We start from the raw sequence: 23,847 nt of genomic DNA on the forward strand, positions 1-23,847 counted from the left end.
GGTGTGGGAGCAACAATCCACTGTTTGCCTCAGATTGGAGGAGTTTGTGGCAGAGGTACGGAAAGTGTTCGATTCTCCGTTGTCCAGGAGAGAGGTGGCTCATAAGCTGCTCCAACTATGTCAGGATTCCCGTAGTGTGCCAGACTACGCGTTGGATTTGGTGGCTGAGAGTGCCTGTAACCCGGAAGCACTGTTCGACGTGTTCCTTCACGGGTTGTCGGAGGTGATTAAAGATGAGCTCGCAGCCCGGGAGCTGCCTCTGGACGTCGACTCCCTCAATGCCTTGACCATTCCCGTAGCCGATGGGCGGCTATGGGAATGTAGGAGGGAGAGGGAGTCTGTTCCCTGTCGCCGACGCTCGTCCTCGATTTCCAACTCGCCTCTGAGGAATCCCGGAAATCCCCGAAGCCCACATTTCCGAGTGGATCCGATGTCGGCCGAAGTCTCTCGGAGGTCACCAAGGGTTGTCGAGTCGTCTCTTCCAGAGCCCATGCAACTGGGCAGGGCTAGACTGTCTCCTGCTGAGCGCTTACGCAGACTTAACATCCACTTTTTTATCTACCTGTCCATTAAAGAACCAGGCTCATCAAGGAGGTACTAGTATGAGTACGCTGGTGAGCCGTACGGGGAGTTTCCCATCTTCCATTGCTCGTACCCCTCTCCATGCTACCCTGTTGTGGGGTGACTGGTCCAAATCTCTCCGGGTGCTCATAGACTCTGGGGCCGACGAGAGCTTTATAGACGCTACCCTGGTGTCAGCGCTGGGAATCCCCACACAACCCCTCTCCATTCCCATGGACGTCAGAGCGTTGGTTGGGCACTATTGGCAGAGTCACCCACACCACGCGTCCCATTAACCTGAGCGTGTCGGTGAGTTTATGCAGTTCCTGCCCATCGAATCCCTTCATACACCCAGAGGCACAATCCCCTGATCGACTGGGCTACTGGTTTTATCCTGGGTTGGAGCATGTTTTGCCATGGGCATTGCCTGAAGTTGGCATTTGGAAGTTGGCGCTGCCTGCCCTGGGACGTCTTCCTACAGGCTTGGGAAAAGCCCTGGATCTCTCCGCCATTCCAGCGGAGTACCAGGACCTCCGGGAGGTTTTCAGCAAGACCCGTGCCACCACGCTTCCTCTGCATCGGCCCTATGACTGTGCCACGACCTTCTCCCGGGCACTACACTGCCTTGGGGGCGGCTTTATTCCCTGTCAGGTCCGGAGACCAAGGCGATGGAGACGTATATTGAGGACTCCCTGGCTGCAGTGGGGTATCCGTGCTTCTGCCTCCCCGCCGGTGCAGGGTTCTTCTTTTTGGAGAAGAAAGACAAAACCCTGCGTCTGTGTATCGACTACCAGGGCCTGAATGACATCATGGTTAAAAACCGTTACCCGCTTCCACTCATTGCCTCGGCTTTCGAGCCTCTCCAGGGGCTACCATCTTCTCTAAGTTGGACCTCCGGAATGCCTACCATCTCGTACGGATCCGGGAAGGGGATGAGTGGAAGACCGCCTTTAACATGGCTAGCGGGCACTACGAGTACCTGCTGATGCTGTTCGGACTGACCAACGTTCCTGCTGTGTTCCAGGCCCTGTTAAACATGTTCTCTGGGACATGTTGAACTGGTTCGTATTCGTCTACCTTGATGGCATCTTGTGTTTTCCCACTCGGCTCAAGAACATGTCCTCCATGTCAGACAAGTCCTCCAGTGTCTTCTGGAGAACAAGCTGTACATCAAAGCGGAAAAATGTGAATTCCATCGCCCCACCATCTCCTTCCTGTCGTACATCATAGCTGCAGGCAACATCCAGATGGATCCTGAAAACGTGAGAGTTGTGGTGGATTGGCCACAACCCACCTCCAGAGTGCAGCTGCAATGCTTCCTGGGGTTGGCCAATTTCTACCGCTGGTTAATCCGGGGCTACAGCACCCGGGATTCCCCCCTGTCAGCACTCACCTATCCCAAGGTCCCATTTACGTTCTAGGACAAACACTAATTCACAAACCGCCCCCATCATAATCCATCCAGATCCATCCCGGAAGTTCGTGGTGGAGGTCGACACCTCGGATGTCGGAGTGGGGGCTGTCCTGTCCCAGCATTTGGTCCAAGACCAAAAGCTGCATCCTTGCGCTTTCCTCTCCCATCGTCTCAACCCCATGGAAAGGAATTACGACGTGGGTAACTGGGAACTTCTGGCGGTGAAGATGGTGTTGGAGGAGGGGTGGCACTGGTTAGAGGGGGCTGAACACCCATTCATAGTAAGAACAGATCACAAGAACTTGGAATATCTCCGCACCGCCAAGCGCCTCAACTCCAGGCAAGCTCGATGGGCCCTGCTATTCACCCGATTTAACTTCACCATCTCCTACAGCCCGGTATCGAAGAATGTGAAGCTGGATGCGCTGTCAAGCCTCTATTGCCCCACTGCTAGACCATTGAACCCCAAGACCATCCTCCCTACCTCTTGTCTCACGGCTGCACTCTTCTGGTGTATAGGGAACCGGGTCTGTGAGGCCTAGCATTTCCAGGGGTCTGACTAACCGGATGTTTGTCCCGGACTCTGCCGTTCCTTGGTTCTGGAATGGGCTCATTCCCCTCAATTGGCCTGCCAACCTGGCTCCCGTTGGACCCTGGCCATTGTTCGACAATGTTTTTGGTGGCCCACCTTGGTTCCTGATGTCTCTGCGTTCGTCGCCGCCTGCACCGTGTGTGCCCAGAATAAGACTCCTCTGCAAGCTCCGGCTGGCCTCCTTCAACCACTTCCCGTCCCTCACCGTCCCTGGTCACATATATCCCTGGACTTCGTCACTGGTCTCCCTGTCTGATGGCAACACGGTTATCCTTACCGTCGTGGACCGGTTTTCCGAAGCCAAGGAGACAGCAGAGCTCATGGTGCAGCACGTCTTCCGGATCCATGGACTTCTGGTGGACATGATCTCCGATTACGGTCCTCAGTTCTCGTCCCAGTTCTGGAAGGCGTTCTGCACGCTCATTGGATCGTCAGCCAGCCTGTCCTCCGGGTTCCACCCCTAGTCGAATGGCCAGTCGGTGCGAGCCAATCAGGACCTGGAGACGACTCTTCGCTGCCTGGTCTCCGCCAATCCCACCACCTGGAGCCAGCAGCTTGTGTGGGTAGAGTACGCCTGCAACACCCTCCCTTGCCCAGCCACTGGTCTCTCTCCTTTTTAGTGCTCCCTAGGATATCAGCCCCCGCTCTTCCCGGAGCAAGAGGAAGAGGTCAGCATACCCTCGGCCCAGATGTTCATCCGCTGCTGTTGCCGTACCTGGAAGAGAGCCCAGGCGGTTCTTCTCAAGACCACCTCCAGGTATCGACGACAGGCGGACTGCCACCGGACCCCGATTTCCCGTTATCGTCTCGGGCAGAGGGTATGGCTGTCTAATCGGGATCTGCCCCTCCGGGTAGAGTCCCGCAAACTGTCCCCAAGCCTGCCTGCCATACTGTACCTGCCTGACTCTGACCTGATCACGAACATCTGCCTGCCCTCGACCTGCCCTTTGCCTGCCCTGTGTTTCTAATAAATCATCTGAAAACTGTACTATCCGCATCCAGTGTCTGCATCTGGGTCAGATCCTGAGGTGCGATAAGTATGCTCACAACTGCATTGTGGTTTAGATATTGCTAGCAGTTGTACATATGTATATAATGGTGTTTTATATAATATTTTTTACAAGTGTACTGACAAGTGACTAAATGATTCCAGCTGCGTCAGAAACAAATAGTGTTGACTTCAACTTCTGGATCAATTCATTGTGATATTCATGAAATGTATTTGAATAAACTAGCTTCAATCTTACTGCTAAAACTAATTATGCAGGGAGTTGGTGCATCATTTAAACTTGAATTTGTTGGCAAGTTAACATGTTTCAATAAAACAGTAGATTAGTCTCAATATAGCAAATAAATAGACATCCTTTATTCAAGACAGTTAATTTGCTCTGGAGACACAGCAGTATGCAGGAACATCTGTGGCAATGTATGACATTCACTATAGTGAATAATTATGTCTGAAACACTCTCATCACTCATGATTATGTAGGGAGACTCGAAAAACACCCAAAATAGTGTCTTGCGGTGAAGTTTCCCTTTAAGCATAATGATTATGGCTCTAGATAGCAGGAAAAGGCTGTTTCAGGTGTTTGAAAAATGCTAAATTCTCCAATTTACGGACCACCCCCCAGCCATCCTCATGTACTTTGTGCCCACTCAGATTTTTGGGGTGGATGATGCCCCTGGCCCTGGCTCTTAGTGATTTTTTTGGTCCCTGAAAAGCTCACATTTTATTAAACATTGCAATAAAAGTATATAAACAAATGCATATATTAGTGTAAAACAGTGGTTCCCAAACTTTTTATAGTCCCGTACCCCTTCAAACATTCAACCTCCAGCTGCGTACCCCCTCTAGCACCAGGGTCAGCGCACTCTCAAATGTTGTTTTTGCCATCATTGTAAGCCTGCCACACACGACACATTTTTTAAACATAAGAATAAGTGTGAGTTTTTGGCACAACCCGGCTCGTGTGAAGTGACAAAGAGCTCTTATAGGTCCAAGGCACAAATAATAATTTAATTATAATCAATAATTTGCTCTTTATTTAACCATATTACATATAAAACCTTATTTGTTCACGGAAAATTGGGATTAACTCACCACAGGTTAATGGGAAGGGTGTGCTTGAAAGGATGCACATAACTCTGAAATGTTGGGTTATATTGGCGAGAGTCTCAGTCTTAAATCATTTTCCACACACAGTCTGTGCCTGTATTTAGTTTTCATGCTAGTGAGGACTGAGAATCCACTCTCACGTAGGTACATAGGTACGTGGTTGCAAAGGGCATCAGTGTCTTAACAGCATAATTTGCCAAAACAGGATACTCTGAGCGCAGCCCAATCCAGAAATCTGGCAATAGATTCTGATTAAATTCAATTTTCACAGAACCGCTTGTTGCAATTTCGATGAGGCTCTCTTGTTTAGATATCGGTAAGTGGACTGGAGGCAGGGCATGAAAGGGATAACGAATCCAGTTGTTTGTGTCATCCGTTTCGGGAAAGTACCTGCATAGTTGTGCACCCAACTCACTCAGGTGCTTCGCTATATCACATTTGACATTGTCCGTAAGCTTCAGTTAATTTGCACGCAACAAATCATACACTGATGGAAAGACCTGTGTGTTGTCCTTATAGTTGCAGAGAGTTCCTGTAATTCTAGATTCAGATCATTCAGGCAGAAAAAAACATCACCCAGATAGGTCAGTCATGTGAGAAACTCGTCATCATGCAAGCGGTCAGACAAGTGAAAATTATGGTCAGTAAAGAAAACTTTAAGCTCATCTCTAAATAAATTTTTTTTTGTCAATACTTTGTCCTGATAACCAGCGCACTTCTGTATGTTGTAAAAAAGCGTTACATGGTCGCTGCCCATATCATTGCATAGTGCAGAAAATACACGAGAGTTCAGGGGCCTTGCTTTAACAAAGTTAACCATTTTCATTGTAGTGTCCAAAACGTCTTTCAAGCTGTCAGACATTCCTTTAGCAGCAAGAGCTTCACGGTGGATGCTGCAGTGTACCCAAGTGGCGTCGGGAGCAACTGCTTGCACGCGCGTTACCACTCCACTATGTCTCCCTGTCATGGCACCATCAGTACAGATACCAACATGAGCAGCAGCTACGTTTGGCTCCATATGGACCGTTAGTGGAATTCCTGCGAGATAGTAATGGTTAATGTGATTGGATGTTAATTATTTGACATTGTGTTGTTATTTTGCTGAACACTAGATGGTTTAATTGTATTTTTGGCAGTGAAACAAGGCTACTCAGGCGAGAGAAAAACCTAACCCAAATGTATAGCCCCGTTGGAAAATATAAATGGACTGTTTGAAAAAGGTCACATTCAACCTAGCCTGGTTGCTGTCTCTGTTCAGCTATTACATACCACTCCTTGCAACTCCTGTCATTTGCCAAAGAAACGTTCCCCTGCTCAAACGTTGCGTGCATCAACCTATGGTGGCGTGCCACGTCGTCGACTATGCCACCTACGGACAGATTGCTATAACATATGTGATTAGTTGAAATGTAAAATACCTATCCAGGCATTTGTAAGATCTGGCATGTGTCAACAATGCCTAGGGCAGAGGAACGCACCCTAAATGTTCAGCTCATGATGCAGCTTACGTCATGTTCACAAGTTTAAGGACAAGACATTGAAATGGGTTTAGAATATTTATTAAGGCAATTGAATGGATGTGAGAAGAATTCAGGAGGGGAATGAGAATGGGTCAGATGAAGACGAAGGCTGCAGATGAAGGATCCGGTGGGGATCCCCCCCTCCCAGGTTTAATTAAAATAAACAATTAAGTATTCAATGTTATCATTCATGGACTACATTATGGCATAAAGCACTACAGTGGGTAGTGCATACAGCCCAATACATCACTTGGGCCAACCTTCCAGGACCTATTTATTTTTTTTACCTTTATTTAACTAGGCAAGTCAGTTAAGAACAAATTCTTATTTTCAATGACGGCCTAGGTACAGTGGGTTAATGGCCTTGTTCAGAATGCCAGATTTTTACCTTGTCAGCTCGGGGACCTTTCGAGCAAGTCCAACGCTCTAACCACTAGGCTACCTGCCGCCCCGATATACTAGGTGGTGTCAGAGGAAGGCCCAAAAAATGTTCAAAGACTCCAGTCACCCAAGTCATAGACTGTTCTCTTTGCTTCTGCACGGCAAGCGGTACCAGAGCGCCAAGTCTAGTTCCAAAAGGCTACCATTTGATCAAATGCATCCACCCCCCTACAAATTACCTCAACTAACCTGTACCCCCGCACATTGACTCTTTACTGGTATCACCTGTATATAGCCTCGTTATTGTTATGTCATTTTATTGTGTTCCTTTTTATATTTTTTTTAACTTTAGTTTATTTAATAAATATTTACTTAACTCTATTTCTTGAACTGCATTGTTGGTTAAGGTGCTTGTAAGTAAGCATTTCACAGTAAGGTTTACACCTGTTGAATTCGGCGCATGTGACAAGTACAATTTGATTTGTTTTGAAATGAAGGTTTAATTAAATCAATAACAATTCAACTTTGCATTCAGTTATTCACCGGCTGTGCATTGTCTCAGAGAATAGAAACTACAGAGTATTTTTAATCCATGCTAACATCCAGACACAAAGGTCACTACACATTCATACATTAATTGATCCATAGATAGCTGATGTTAACATGCATTCATGACATGAAGGGTTAATGTTTCTTCTGTTATTACAATCAATGGCTTAATTGTCCTTAGTATTATTCTAGTACATAGGCTAACTCAGATAATTACATTTCTGTGGGAAAGTATCAATATTGACATGTAAATCTCGCATGATTTGGCTTAATTGAGGTCACATGAATAAATTGCTCCAACCTCCAGGTTACTTGCTGTATTCAAATACATTAGGAATCATTGAATGTTTCAAATATGAACAGCAGATGGCAGCCAAGTCCAAAGTTGTTTGGCTGGCTCTGGCTTGTTCTGTCTCTGAGTTGCTCAGGGCTAGTGTTGATGTCAATCAAGGCAGGTCAGTGAGCAGAGCAGTTTTGTCAAGGACAACCATCATACTTAAAGAAAGGCCCCCAGACGTCACATAATACACACCGACCTGGCTTGATTGACATGAATACGCACAAGTCTTTTCCTCAGGCATAATTTCAATCCCATGATGTTCACTGCCTCGACTAATATTCATTCCTTAAAATATTGAGGCATGAAAGAAATGCATAACATATAAGTTAGTAAGATAAGATAAATAAGAGTCTAGGGTTTTAAGTTCAGATTGGTTTAGAATGACCTCATATCTAGGGCTCAGGCCCTCTCATCTGATGATTATTAAATGAACTGAAATGGCCTGCCTGTTGCATTCCCTCCTGCCTGCGTGTCTGTGCATTCTCCACAGAAATAGCACTTGTGATGAGAATGGTTTCAGGGCAGGCAAATGCCAGGGACTACTTCTCAAGCCACTGAGCGAGTTAGGAACCCTTCGCACTCTCTGTGAAGCCACTTGTCTTTCGTCACTGCAGACTGGAGTCCTCTCATCTCTCACCCCCACAAGGTCTGTTCAAGTGCCTCTCCACGTGACACAACAAATCAGCTCTCGCCTCGATCCACAGAGAATGGTATTCCAATGTACTGTATCTTGTCAAAGTGTTTATGGTACAAGGTTTGCCCAGGCTTCCACTCTCATCTGGAGTTGGGTATGGTAAATACTGCATAGCTAGGGCTCCCAAACGGGAACAGACTATTGTCCTCAGGTTGTTTACCATTTTGGGATAGTGTTTGCAGTCAACGTTGCATTATGACATTAAAAATGAAAGATCACAGCAGTAAGACAAGATACTATATAGGTGCATCATTGGATCACTTTGATGAGATTGTGTTACTGAGCAGCATACATTTTTCAGTGCTCACACATTTTCAAAAGCAGTTGAACTGACAGACGGTTGATGCGGCAAGGGCATTTTGAGGTTATGAACAGAGCAGGACAGGAAAATAGACAGTGTATTCATAATCATAACGTAATGGAGATTGCAAAAAAAAGGGGGGAAAAAGCAAAAACACAACATGAAGCTTCCAAACAAACGTTCAAACTCTAAAGGCACTAAACCACGAATAAGGTTTAGTGCCAACAAAATAAGGGGGATGGAAGAAATCATAGGTAGATCACAGTTGTTCACTAAACCATAGTTCTTAATATCAATAAGTTGACAATGTCAATCAGTCATAGCATGCAGCGAAACATTTGTGTACTGTGTACCTCACAAAAAAACAAAATGCCTATGCAACATATGCTGCAAAAATGTTTACCCATCTACAGACGTGCCCTTGAAGTGCTGTTACATCTGCGTGAAGGAGACACATGAAAAAAAGATGAATAGCTAGAAGCATGTCGATTTCATACCGTCTGACCACGAAGAAACACTTGATTGACAGCTGCATCCAGTTTTGTCAGGTGGGACCTGAGGGAGAACTGGAGAAGAGGACGTCGGGGAAAACTGTACAGGCTGTTCTGTTGTGGAACCAAGTAGAAGGCAGAAAGGTCAGATGGGGAGCTCTGTAGATGCCGGTTAAGGAGTTTGACGTAATGGCAAACCTGTTCTGTCAACCTGTCTACTAAATAATCTAAACCGAAGTTTGAAGAAGTAGTCTATTTCCATGTTTTATGAATATAGACTAGATCAGGGATGGGCAACTTTGATGAGGGTGCGGGCCACAAAAAATCTGAACTCATCATGAGGGGCCGCAGTGGCAAGCAGGTCTGCATACCCACACCCACACATGCAATCAGAGTGGGCCAGTTGCCCATCCCTGGACTAGAGGCATGAAATGAAGGAGAAATAGACAGCAGATACAGTGTGGAGAAAGGACAGTGGGGCCAGGATTCAATCCCATGCAGGCAGGGGGAAATACAATAGGATATGTCCCGGAAGCCACTGCTTTAACGGCTCGACCAAGCCTGGGCATCATAATCCTGCCTTACATTAACCTAAGGTACACACATGATCCTATGGTCGTCTGATGCTCCTATGTTGTAGTTCAGTGTATGGGTGGATTATGTGCTGTCTGTGTATTGTGAGGGTAATATTATATTTGGTCAAATGAACTAGGTTATTTTAGCTCTTCATCATATTATGCTCTTACAACACAGAGTTGATGAGCTTATGTATGTAGATGTTGTAACAGTGTTTGCAATTAAATCATGAATTAATCGTACATCCTACTACTGAGTGTGAATCAAAAATACAATCCTATATCCCCACCAAGAAATGTAATGTACATTGGAATCACTCTGTCTGTGTGTGTGTGATACTGAGAGGCTCATTTGACAGTGGGTGCTTTTGGTGAATAGTGATACATAACATTGGCTCAGGTCACAGCCACCTATAAGCCTATCAAAAGCCTACCAAGGCACTTAGGAAATAGTGCCTCCAACTTAATCAAGCCTGTTGCTAAGCTACATCTTTCCAGACTAATTTGATGTCTTTCCCAGACTCCCTAATCAATCTAATTGTGATCTTTCATCTCTTTCTTTTATTTACTTGTTTGATTTTCCCCTCCTTTGGTCATTGAGAACCAGAGGCCTCATTTCGCACATGAAGAGACGTACAATGTGTTTATCGCTTGAAATGGCTCAACCCCAGCCATAATGCCTTGATAGTTTAAACCAGAGTTTCCCTAACTTGGTCCTGCCCCCACTGGGTGTACTTTTGGGGTTTTGCCCTAGCACTGCACAGCTGATTCAAATAACCAACTCATCATCAAGCTTTCATTATTTGATTCAGCTGTGTGTAGTGCTCCCAGGGGGGTAGAACCGAGTTATGTTAATTCAAGCTTGAGCATGTCCGCTGCCAGTTCGGAAGTCTTTAGAAAGGCTTACATAAGAGCCAGTAAAAATAACAAGCTGTATTTAATATTGCACAGACCTTAACACAATACTGAGCGACCTTTTCAAGAGGTGCAGACCTCTTGGTATAATGTTAAGATGTTGGCTTGACAGTTGCTGGACAGAGGTTCGAGTCCGATTTGGGGGTAATATTATTTTTAAGCTAACCAGACGGCACAATTTTTGTATTTTTTTTACAGATAGCCAGGGGCACACTTCAACACACAAATGTGTTTTGTCAGTCTGCATGATTACCAGTAGGGATGAACAGGGATAATCTCTTGATTATTGCGTGAGTTGAATCATTTTCCTGTCCTGCTAAGCATTCAAAATGTAATGAGTACTTTTGGGTGTCAGGGAAAATGTATGGAGTAAAAAGTACATCATTTTCTTCAGGAATGTAGTGAAGTAAATGTAAAAGTTGTCAAAAATATAAACAGTTAAGTAAAGTACAGATACTCCCCAAAAATACTTTAAAGGAGTTTTACTTAAGTACTTTACACATCAACTCAAGGCAGGCCCAGTTACTCAGAAAAGCTTAACCCTTAACGCTCTTGCCTCCTCTTCAATCAAAGCAGCTGTTCCTCACTCACCTAGAGCCTAACACTTCAATATTGACTAAATATGTATCATTTAATTTGTAAAATGTATTACCTTTTATACAGTATGTGGCATAAACACAACCAGTCACAATGTTTTATTCTGATTAGGCTTTTTCAAAAATCTCCTGTGGGCATGCGCATAAAAGATCCCAGAAATATTCCATAAGCACAAAAAGCAAATTTCTCTCAAATTTTGTGCACGAATTTGTTTACATCCCTGTTAGTGAGCATTTTTCCTTTGCCAAGATAATCCATCCACCTGACAGGTGGCATATCAAGAAGCTGATTAAAAAGCATGATCATTACACAGGTACACCTTGTGCTGGGGACAATAAAAGGCCACTCTAAAATGTGCTGTTTTGTCACACAACACAATGCCACAGATGTTTTGAGTTTTAAAGAAGCATGCAATTGGCATGCTTACTGTAGGAAAGTCCACCAGAGCTGTTGCCAGAGAATTGAATATTAATTTCTCTACCATAAGCCACCTCCAACGTCATTTTAGAGAATTTGTCAGTATGTCCAACCTGCCTCACAACCGCAGACCACGTGTAACCACACCAGCCCAGGACCTCCACATCCGGCTTCTTCACCTGCCGGATCGTCTGAGGCCAGCTACGCAGACAGCTGATGAAACTGAGAAGTATTTCAGGCTTGCCCATGGCTGTGCCCCTGCCCAGTCATGTGAAATCCATAGATTAGGGCCTAATTTATTTATTTAAATGGACTGATTTCCTTATATGAACAGTAACTCAGTAAAATCGTTGCAATTGTTGCATTTATATTTTTGTTCCGTATTCACATGTGAGGGACTTAGTATAGAGAAGAGAAACTGCTTTGTCACTGGGGTGGTACCCTAGAAAGACAAACGTGTAGCTTTTGGCTCTTTTAAGGTACGAACTGCAAGGTTAAAATGATGTAAATATAACTAATGGTACAATGGACGTACCTTAACAGGTTACCACTACAGTGACAGCCGTTTGTACTCCTTTATGCGCAGTTCGGTACCTTTTTTTCCAGAGAGTGTAGGGCTGACTATATTCAAACTCCCACTACAATGTGACACAGTCAGTCACTGATACAAAACCTTCCATTGAAATCCCCTCATGTATTCAGTATGTATCACTGAGATGAGCAAGACTAGCAAAACTAGACAATCAACAAGTTATCACGTAATCCCATCAATGTTAATGATATTAAATCAGGATTGTTTCCCTTGTTTAAAGAACCAGAGTCATCTTACATGATCTAACTAAAAAACAGAAAATAGCAAACATTCTACAATTCATTCTCATTTACAGTACACATAAATATACAGTACCAGCCAAAAGTTTGAAAACACCTACTCATTCAAAGGTTTTTCTTTATTTTTATAGTGAAGACATCAAAACTAAGAAATAACACATATGGAATCATTTAGTAACCAAAAAAGTGTTAAACAAATCAAAATATATTTAATATTTGACATTCTTCAAAGTAGCCACCCTTTGAAATTGATGATAGCTTTGCACACTCTTGGCATTCTCTCAACCAGCTTCATGAGGTAGTCACCTGGAATGAATTTCAATTAACAGGTGTGCCTTGTTAAAAGTTAATTTGTGGAATTTCTTTCCTTCTTAATGAGTTTGAGCCAATCAGTTGTATTGTGACTAGGTAGAGGTGGTATACAGAAGATAGCCCTATTTGGTAAAAGACCATTTCATATTATGGTAAGAACAGCTCAAATAAGCAAAAAGAAACGACAGTCCATCATTACTTTAAGACATGAAGGTCTATCAATCCGGAGAATGTCAAGATCTTTGAATGTTTTTTTAAGTGCTGTCACAAAAAACATCAAGCTCTATGATTTAACTGGCTCTCTTGAGGACCATCACAGGAAAAGAAGACCCAGAGTTACTTCTGCTGCAGAGGACAAGTTCATTATAGTTCGCAGCCTCAGAAATTGCAGCCCAAATGAATGCTTCATATAGTTCAAGTGAATCGGGCCTTCATGGTCTAATTTCTGCAAAGAAACCATTACTTAAGGTCTGAGATTTTTGGTTCTAACCGCTGTGTCTTTGTGAGACGCAGAGTAGGTGACAGCTGATCTCTGCATGTGTGGTTCCCACCGAGATGCATGGAGGAGGAGGTGTGATGGTGTGGGGATGCTTTGCCAGTGACACTGTCTATGATTTATTTAGAATTCAAGGCACACTTAACCAGCATGGCTTTCACAGCATTCTGCAGCAATACGCTATCCCATCTGGTTTGCGCTTAGTGGGATTACCATTGTTTTTTCAACAGGACAATGACCCAACACACCTCCAGGCTGTGTATGGGCTATTTGACCAAGAAGGAGAGTGATGGAGTGCTGCATCAGATGACCTGGCCTGCACAATCACCCGACCCCAACCCAATTCAGATGGTTTGGGATGAGTTGGACCGTAGAGTGAAGGAAAAGCAGCCAACAAGTGCTCAGCATATGTGGGAACTCCTTCAAGACTGTTGGAAAAACATTCCAGGTGAAGCTGGTTGAGAGAATGCCAAGAGTGTGCAAAGCTGTCATCAAGGCAAAGGGTGGATACTTTGAAGAATCTAAAATATATTTTGATTTGTTTAACACTTTTTGATTGCTACATCATTCCATATGTGTTATTTCATAGTTTTGATGTCTTCACTATTATTCTACAATGTAGAAAATAGTAAAAATAAAGAAAAACACTTGAATGAGTAGGTGTGTCCAAACTTTTGACTGGTACTGTACATTGTAGTCATTAGATGCTTTGTGTAGCCCAATCATATCACCAAGGTAGTACTTCATAGGAACATATGTGCCGTTTCTGTTACAGAAGGTGTAGTACAGGGGGGAAATCAACAAACTTTTTCACATTCTCCAGCTCGGTGGCCTGAGCAAGATTAGGGACCTCAAATTTATAAGACATACAATGTCTATCAAAGTATTATATGCCTGAAACCAATACAATGTTAAGTTTATGACAAATATGTATCTTAAAAGTCCAAATTCAGGCATATCACCACCTTTTACATTGGTAACAATCTCGGAATTCTGACATACATTTATGATAAGCCATTTGACTGCATGGTCAACTCCAACTATACCAAGGAAATCCCTCACTTTTGCTTGCAGATATTGCATATTCTTCACTTCTGGCACTGGTCCCAACTCCCGCTCATTGGAAAAATAGGGTTGTGTAACTCATTAGCATTCTGACAACATTCAAACATTTGATTATGTTTTATCAAAGACTTATAGACGTTTCTGAAAGTCAAGTTTGAGGACCAAGGTAAAAAAAAAAAACAATGCTTGGACTCAAACCTCTGACCAATTTATCCCAATAATTTAATCTGAGATGGAACATGAATCATATAATGTTGATTTGGTATAATATTGTTTTCAGGGAAAAGCTCTTTCACATGTTTCAAATGCTACTCAATAATACATTTCCAATTTGATACAGTTTGAAGAGTAATAACAGGTACAAAGACAATCTGAACCATCTCTATCAATGTCAAAATAACTTTAATATATGAATTTCCTTCAACAGTGTCTGATAAAAATTGCAATATTTAAAGGAGAAAAAGCATTTGCCCTGAGGACTGCTTGATTTTATTATAATTTGATGCCAATGTCCTGCAGGTTATAGGGCATGGTTTAGCTCTTTCATCCAGGGAAGAGTAGGGAAATCAAGGAGAGCAGCATTTAAAGTGTCTAAGTCCAATTGTCCTGAAAGAACTAGGTGTTTCAACACACACTTAATTTCTAATGGATCAAAGCCTTCAAGAATGATTATATCCTGTGGTGTTTACTGTATAAGATTAAAAACAGGGAATTCAACTAGCTTGCTCTTTCTGTTTATACCATATGTTGTGTTAAGTCTGTTTCGTAAGAAGTCAGTGCTGGCCTTTTCAATTTCACAGCATTGTCGAATATGTCTGTCCAATGTCCTTTCCATAAAAACATCCTCATTATATTACATCTGCATATTGTCAAAGTACATTCACAATGTCTACATTCGCTGAATACAAATCCCACCCACTCTTTAAATCCACACAGCTCATGTTGAGCTAAAGTGTCTCTGCAGAGAGAAACAAATGCACCATATATCTCTCTCTCCTTATTGACAGTTTGAATTTGAACACCATTGTACAATAGAACCAAGTCCTCATGAATTCTTTAGAATATTGCGTCAACCCCACACTGAGCCTAAAGCATTACACAACTACATTTTATCTGTATAGAAAATGATCTGTAAAGTAGTGGGTTTCACGGAAAACAACGGGTCTGATCTTATAAGGTACCGATCTACAATTTCATATAAGAATGCATAGGTGCATTTCTGAGGTCCATCTTCAATCCTGGCTAGTATTTTCAGGTGAGACAACTGCTCCAAACTTTTCACTAGGAAGGTATTAATGAAAGAATATGTCTTTGATGGTAAGGCCGCTGTACTGTACCTTTCAGCCTACATGCGTTTTGCCCAATCTCCGATTCCACCATGCTAAACTGTTATTTTATGGCATGGTCCTGCATGTGTGTTGTTGAAAGTCTGGCAAATGGATCTTCAAACATATCAAATATCTCTGTTGCTTCCTATTCCAGTTGACTGAATTCTGAAATACCATTTTGAGCCTATCCCTCAGGTTGTTGATGAGTAATCCCTGGTACTGCTGCACCCCTGCCACAATGTTGTTAATGCTTCTCTGAAAAACATAAGAACAAAATAGGGAGAATTTTACATTAATCAGACACTGCTGGATCATGCAGATCATGCAAAAACATTAAAGGGAGGATGACTTGTGATGATGATATACGGTGCATACGGAAAGTATTCAGACCTTTTGACTTTTTCATTGCAGCCTTATTCTAAAATTGATTATTTTTTCTCATAAATCTGCACACAATAACCCTTAATGACAAAACCGTTTTTGGGAAATGTTTGCAAATGTATTAAAAGTAAAAAACAGAAATACCTTATTTACATAAGTATTCAGACCCTTTGCTATGAGACTTGGAATTGAGCTCAAGTGCATCCTGTTTCATTGATCATCCTTGAGATGTTTCTACAACTTGATTGGAGTCCATCTGTGTGGTAAATTCAATTGATTGGACATGATTTAGAAAGGCACACACCTGTCTATATAAGATCCCACAGTTGACAGTGCATGTCAGAGCAGAAACCGAGGAATTGTCCGTAGAGCTCCGAATCAGGATTGTGTCGAGGCACAGATCTGGTGAAGGGTACCAAAACATTTCTGCAGCATTGAAGGTCCCCAAGAACGCAGTGGCCTCCATCATTCTTAAAGTTTGGAACCACCAACACTCTCACTAGAGCTGGCCGCCCGGCCAAACTGAGCAATCAGGGGAGAAGAGCCTTGGTCAGGGAACCTGATTGTCCCTCTGAAAGTGCTCCAGAGTTCCCCTTTGGAGATGGGAGAACCTTCCAGAAGGACAACGATCTCTGCAGCACACCAATCAGGCCTTTATGATCGAGTAGCCAGACGGAAGCCACTCCTCAGCAAAAGGCACATGAGTTTACCAAAAGGCACCTAAAGGACTCTCAGACCATGAGAAACAAGATTCTCTGGTCTGATGAAACCAAGATTGAACTCTTTGGCCTGAATACCAAGCGTCACATCTGGAGGAAACCTGGCACCATCCCTACAGTGAAGCATTGTGGTGGCAGCATCATACTGTGCAGCTGTTTTTCAGCGGCAGCGACTGGGAGACTGGTCAGGATCAAGGGAAAGATGAACGGAGCAAAGTACAGAGAGATCCTTGATGAAAACCTGCTCCAGAGTGCTCAGGACCTCAGACTGGGGTGAAGGTTCACCTTCCAACAGGACAAAGACCCTAAGCACACAGCCAAGACAATGCAGGAGTGGCTCTGGCAACAATCTCTGAATGTCCTTGAGTGGCCTAGCCAGAGCCCGGACTTAAACCCGATCAAACATCTCTGGAGAGACCTGAAAATACCTGTGCACCAACGCTCCGCATCCAACCTAACAGATATTGAGAGGATCTACAGAGATGAATGGGAGAAACTCCCCAAATACAGGTGTGCCAAGCTTGTAGCATCATACCCAAGAAGACTTGAGGCTTTAATCGCTGCCAAAGGTGCTTCAACAAAGTACTTAGTAAAGGGCCTAAATACTTATGTAAATGTGATATTTCCGGGTTTTTTATTTTGATAAATTTGCCACAATTTCTAAACCCTGTTTTTGCTTAGTCATTATGGGATATTGTGTGTAGATTGGTGAGGGGAAAAAAACTATTTAATACATTTAAGAATAATGCTGTAATGTAACAAAATGTGAAATGTCAAGGGGTCTGAATACTTTCTGGATGCGCTGTATTTTGGCACAGCTCTTGGCCAATACTGTCCTGTACTTCTGTACTCCTGTAACATTCAAAATAATCTTTCATCCATCCATTTTGTGACTCTACACAGAAACATAACTGTGACAGGAGGTGGATTTCTCTTGCTGTCTACACGAAAGCAGCTGCATGTCTGGCCATAATTTTGTCCTTCGAGTCCTGGCTTATGCTGCTCGCCTATGAAATCGAGAGTACAACGTTTTAGGCTACACCTTGGTGTCTGTGTGTGTATTGTGCCGGTATAGTCAAAATAGCAATAACACGAAATACAATCTAACTGGTTTATCCACAAACTCACTTAGCTAACTTCTTAGCGGTAACGTTACCACCTTTGGGAGCTCGGGTTGGAAGGAGGGCAAGCAGAGCTGCTGGAGGTAGGCCCAGAGGAAAGTGGCAACGATTCTGCTGGAACGATTAGATCCTGTGGTCCGATGGGTTAGGGTTCTCATTTCTAAAGCCAGTGCATGTGACTTGTTTCAGGAAACTAGGCATATGTCGTGCGTATCTACTTCACAGGAGAGGTATTTGAACTTAAATATTATGCGTTTTTGGCAGAAATGCTTTCTGGAACATGTGAACTTTAATGTGCCTTAATAACAAAAGTGTAAATAGGAATAAAATTGTTAAATTACAAGCCCAGTTGGTTTAGCCACGGAAAAAGACAGGAACCTTCCCGCTAGCCATGATTGGCTGAGATAATGGATGGGCTGGACATGCAGAGAGATGAGTTCAGAATGGTGTGCCATGTAGCTGCTTCTGTCTATAACATGAGCTGCTCAGAATGTGTAGTTAATCCTTTCTAATGCAGCTCTTTTGAAAGATAACACGAAGAACTGCAAAATTGTTGCTAATGCTCTCCACTGTCTGGAGGATCGAGTTTTAAAATCAGTGGAATGTCTGGTGGAAGAAGAGTATTATAGCTAAGGAGATGGAAAAAATTCTGGTGTTTGATTGTAAATATGCGAAAGCGATCAAAAAGAGAACAAACAGAAAGCTGTTGTATAAAACACCTGTCTCTGGATTACATCTTGAAACTAACCATGGCATCTGTGACAGAGAAGGAGAATCATTCATCCATGTATGTGGGTAAGAGAATCTAGCTAGCTACATTTTCATACATTATACATTTCTAATTTTGTCAGAAAGTCATTTTCATTGCAAGTTAAAGTGTGCTGTTAGCTAGCTAACGTTAGCTGGCTGGATTGCAAGCTAACATTACGTGTATGATCTATGTAGTAATTATATTAGTGTCTCAGAGCCATTTGCATTGCTAGTTATAGCCTAATATTAGCTAGCTAACTAACATTGAACCTAGTCATGCAGGGTAATAACGTTATGAGTTGGGATTATGGTTCATTGTTTAGCTAGCCTGTTTGGGAAAGGTGCGCCACTAGCGGGATACCTCGACAACATACGGTGAAATTGCAGAGCGCCAAATGCAAATAAAATTACAATAAATATTTTACTTTCATAAAATCACAAGTGTAATACATTAAAATAAAGCTTAACTTGTTGTTAATCCAGCCGCCATGTCAGATTTCAAAAAGGCTTTACGGCAAAAGCAAACCTTGCGATTATCTGAGGACAGCTCCCCGCATACAAACACATGAAAAACATATTTTATCCAGGCAGGTGTGACATGAAAGTCAGAAATAGCGATAGAAAAAATGCCTTACCTTTGATGATCTTCTTCTGTTGGCACTCGAAAAGGTCCCAGTTACATCACAAATGGTTATTTTGCTTGATAATGTCCTTCTTTATATCCATAAAAACTCAGTGTAGCTGGCGCACTTCAGTCAATAATCCATCCAGTTCCCTCCATCAAAATGCATACAAAATGAATCCCAAACATTACAAATTAACTTTTCCAAACAAGTCAAACAACATTTATAATCAAACCTTAGGTATCCTAATACGCAAATAAACAATAAAATTTAAGACTGAGAATAGTATGTTCATTAGCGGAGATAAATAAGAAAGAATGTGATTTCATCCACGCGTTTGGAAACACTACAGCCAAAATGGGAGCCACCTAGAAAAACTACAATTTCTGGGTCATTTTTCAAAAAAACAGCCTGAAACTCTTTCTAAAGACTGTTGACTTCTAGTGGAAGCCCTAGGAACTGCAATCTGGGAGGACTTGGTCTTATAATTATAGTACTAGCCATCGAAAATAGTGGTAAGCTGATTTTTTTAGGGTGGGGGGATGGTTTGTCCTCGGGGTTTCGCCTGCCATATCAGTTCTGTTATACTCACAGACATAATTTTAACAGTTTTAGAACCCTTAGAGTGTTTTCTATCTATATGCATATCCTAGCTTCTGGGCCTGAGTAATAGGCAGTTTACTTTGGGCACGCTTTTCATCCGGACGTGAAAATACTGCCCCCTATCCCAAAGAAGCTAGCTAGCTGTCTAAACAAAAGACTCCACTATGCAAGTAACCATTTCACTGTACCGTTTACACCTTCTGTATCTTGTGCTTGGATTTTATTTGATATAGTGTGTGTTTACCAGAGACGGTAATGTGAAGAACAGCATGACCTGCACCAAAGTCAAATGAGAATATAACATTAGGCCAACGAGACAGTGTCCAAGTTCTAATATTCTCCAGTAGAATGCCCATCTTTTATTTTGTCACACTCACAACCATAAGCTATTCTCTGTAATTAGCTTGCCATTAACTTGATCTTGTTGTGAGTATATTTTCCTGTAATAATTAATACAAATTAGCTATATGATATGTGGGGTTAGAAACTTATCAACTTTCAAAGCAGAATTACTTTTCCATTGTTCCTCAACTGTAGTGTATGGTATACAATTTTCTAGCTCTGAGTCTCTACTTTAATCCTAAGTAAAAAACACAATTTAACATTTTACTTCATAAGACCGAATCGAGCCTGTCGGTCAAATTTTAGCAAACCAGTATAATCAAAATTCCCCAAATGTTCCGGTGCTTTGCCACCACACGTTGTTCTCCAAATTACCAAAATGTTGAGGGGTTCTGGTTGCATGTGGTTGCATGTTGTTCTCGGCAAACGACGAAAATACCCCTTGGTCATGGTGATCCCCGGTTGTCCGTCTGTCCATACATCTTGAGCTGCACTCATTGGCGGCAAGGAGGTGCTGAAAGTGGGTTGGCTTGATATGGTACCAGAAAGAGTTGTAGACTAGATAAGTTACTCTTCAGTGCAGCCATCAATGACACACACACCACGCAAATCAGCACTATGACTACGAGTACTATTCATGTCGCTCAATAAGGATTTAAGTGTCAGAGCCACAGATACATACCAGATCACACAGTGCTAACTAGCTAGCTACCTTTATTCAGTTGTAGTACCCCATCAAACTTGAACTAATTCCCTCACTGATGCAGAATACAGGTGAAAAGACCGAAATGTTTGATGTGACAACAGCGTCTTATTTTTCCCAATGCAGTTAAGCCAAAACCACGCCCCGTTACTCAGAGGGACGTTCTACTACGCTCCCATTGGCTAGCTAGCGTTGTCTCACTCACAGGTGATCAGCTCAGAGACAGTGGCCTTCCAAGGTAAGGATGGAAAGTGTAACTTAACAATTAGCTGCCTTCCGTATTGCAGGCCTGTTATTATCATGTTTGGTAACATTTGCCCATGTATTTATTTTCAGAGTTGTAAAAATGTCTCTGAACTCCCTCAATTGAAGGTCAGCTAAGTTTACCTAGGCTACTTAAAGTTACTAGCTCGGTATTTGAAGTTGTTATATTATCATTAGTAGTCTATTATCAGGTAAAAGCATATGCTTATTATTCATAATTTCTCAAATATTTATTAGCTAATCATTCAGTTGAATACGCTATGCTACAGCCATTGAATTTGTCTTTGAGCGTTAAGCGACGTTAATTGTCACGCTGGTATAAAGGGATCGGGAGACAGGCGCAGGAATGCGTGAAATGTGTTTTTATTTTCCAAATTACAACGTGCCGTGTAAAGGAACGGGGACGAAGATCAAACCAACACATACACAAAACCCAAACAAAGGCGTGAGGAGTACCTCGACTAAATACACAATCACACGGGAGGAGACCATTTTTAACCTTTATTTAACTTGGCAAGTCAGTTAAGAACAAATTCTTATTTTCAATGACGGCCTTGGAACAGTGGGTTAACTACCTTGTTCAGGGGCAGAACGACAGATTTGTACCTTGTCAGCTCGGGGATTTGAATTTGCAACCTTTTGGTTACTAGTCCAACTCTCTAACCACTAGCCTACGCCACCCCCCTAAAAAAACAAATAGACATGGCACAAAAGCCAAAACAACATAGCACAGGTACTCACAGGACCAACGGACATTGGAACAATAATCGACTGGACAATGGTGAACAAAGAGCACACTTATACAATTACTAATCAAATTCGAATAGGGAGCAGGTGTGCGTAATGACAGTTCCGGAGGGATCTGTGACATTAATGGCTAGCGCTGTCCACGACATTATGTTATATATTTTGTATTTTTCAATCTTGAAATACAAGGGCAAATGTTATTAATCAGTGACTGAAATTTTGCGCTACGTGATATTCAATTCCAGACTTGGAGACTTGGAGAGTGCTCAAAGTGTTGTAGAATGCCTCTTTGAATAATGGGGCGTGGTTTCGGCTTAACTGCATTGGGAAAAAGAAAGACGAGTGACAATGATTGAATGTAAGGGTCACCCCATTATCAAACATATAACGGTGGAAGACAGCTATGTTATTCCATTCAATACGATATTTTATTACGACAGATATCTCTATTTTGGTTTGTGTTTTACCGTGAATTTGTGAATTTAATTGTTTAAAACATTTAAAAACATGCCCAATCAACTGTATAGATGTGACAAACACCCCTTGGTTTGAGAATTAGATAGTACTGTCCACAAGCTAGACAAGAAGCGCACCTGCCACCCAACGTTCCTTTTCAAATCCAGCAAGTTCAACTTTCTAGTTCAACTGTCATTAATAGCAGCCATGACATTGTGTGTGTGCCTGTGCAAATAATATACATTTATCAGCAAACGTCTACATCAAGTCATGGACAGATTGGATGATATTTCAATTGCAACCCTTCAAAGTAAACTGTTGATTTGAATTATTATCTAAGTTAGCTAGCTTGCTAACGCATTAGTGAGCTAGCTAGCTAACGTTAACGTTATTTATAAACTGGGTGGTTTGAGCCCTGATTGCTGATTGGCTGACAGCGGTGGTAAATCAGACCGTATACCACAGGTATGACAAAAACATTATGTTGGTAATCAGTTTACAATAACAATAAGGCGCCTCAGGGGTTTGTGGTATATGGTCGATATATCACGGCTAAAGGCTGTATACATGCACTCTGTGTTGTGTCATGCAGAAGAACAGCTCTCTTAGCCATGGTATATTGGCCATATACCACACCCCCTCTGGCCTTGCTTAAGTAGCTAGCTACCATCCCGAGCTTGTCAGTGTCAGCTAGCTAAGCCAGCTGACGCTAGCTAGTTAAGTTAACTTAGTTTGTTCACAAGTTAGATAACGTAGATGCAACGACAACGTGTAATTCAAACTGGTTGCAGAGCTGACTAGCTAGCTACCTAGTCATGTTCAATTCTAGCTAACATTGGCAAGATGGTGTCGCAAGTCATTTCAAGCAAAGACCATTTAACCAAGAAATGATAGCTAACATTAGCTAGCTAGCTAGTTCTTCAGCCAGTTTAATTTCATGTGGCATCTGTATGTGCCTTTTAAAATTCCCCATGATGTTGATATGAGCTGTGAAATATAACCTTACTGTAACTTTACTCTGAAAATGTGCGTTTTATTTTATGTCGAATGCTCTAGTTGCAAAGTTGCAAAAACCATGAAACTTACTGACCAGCTAACATTAGCTACCTAATTAGCTAGCTAGTGAACTAACCTATTAGCTACCACGATATTGCTAATGTCAGCATGGTAATGTTATCATTACTAGCTAACCGTTAGCAAAATGGCAACGCAGGGGTTCTCAAAATGGAAATGGGTACGGTTGGGTACTTCCAAATTAACACATTGTAACTAAGGACATTGGTGTCTATTTAATTGGGCGTATTTATTTCAGCTGCCAATATCACTGAAGACCTGTTGCCAAGCCTCTCCTGTGATGATATCAGAGATCTCTTACCAGGTCCAGAACGTTTCTTAACCTGTTGGGGCTAGGGGGCAGTATTTGCACGGCCGGATAAAAAACGTACCTGATTTAAACTGGTTACTACTCTTGCCCAGAAACGAGAATATGCATATAATTAGTAGATTTGGATAGAAAACACTCTAAAGTTTCTAAAACTGTTTGAATGGTGCCTGTGAGTATAACAGAACTGATATCGCAGGCCAAAACCTGAGAAGATTCCATACAGGAAGTGCCCTGTCTGACAATTTGTTGTACTTCTGTT

This window comes from Salmo trutta, chromosome 35 (assembly GCF_901001165.1).
Source record: "Salmo trutta chromosome 35, fSalTru1.1, whole genome shotgun sequence".
Lineage (NCBI taxonomy): Eukaryota > Metazoa > Chordata > Actinopteri > Salmoniformes > Salmonidae > Salmo > Salmo trutta.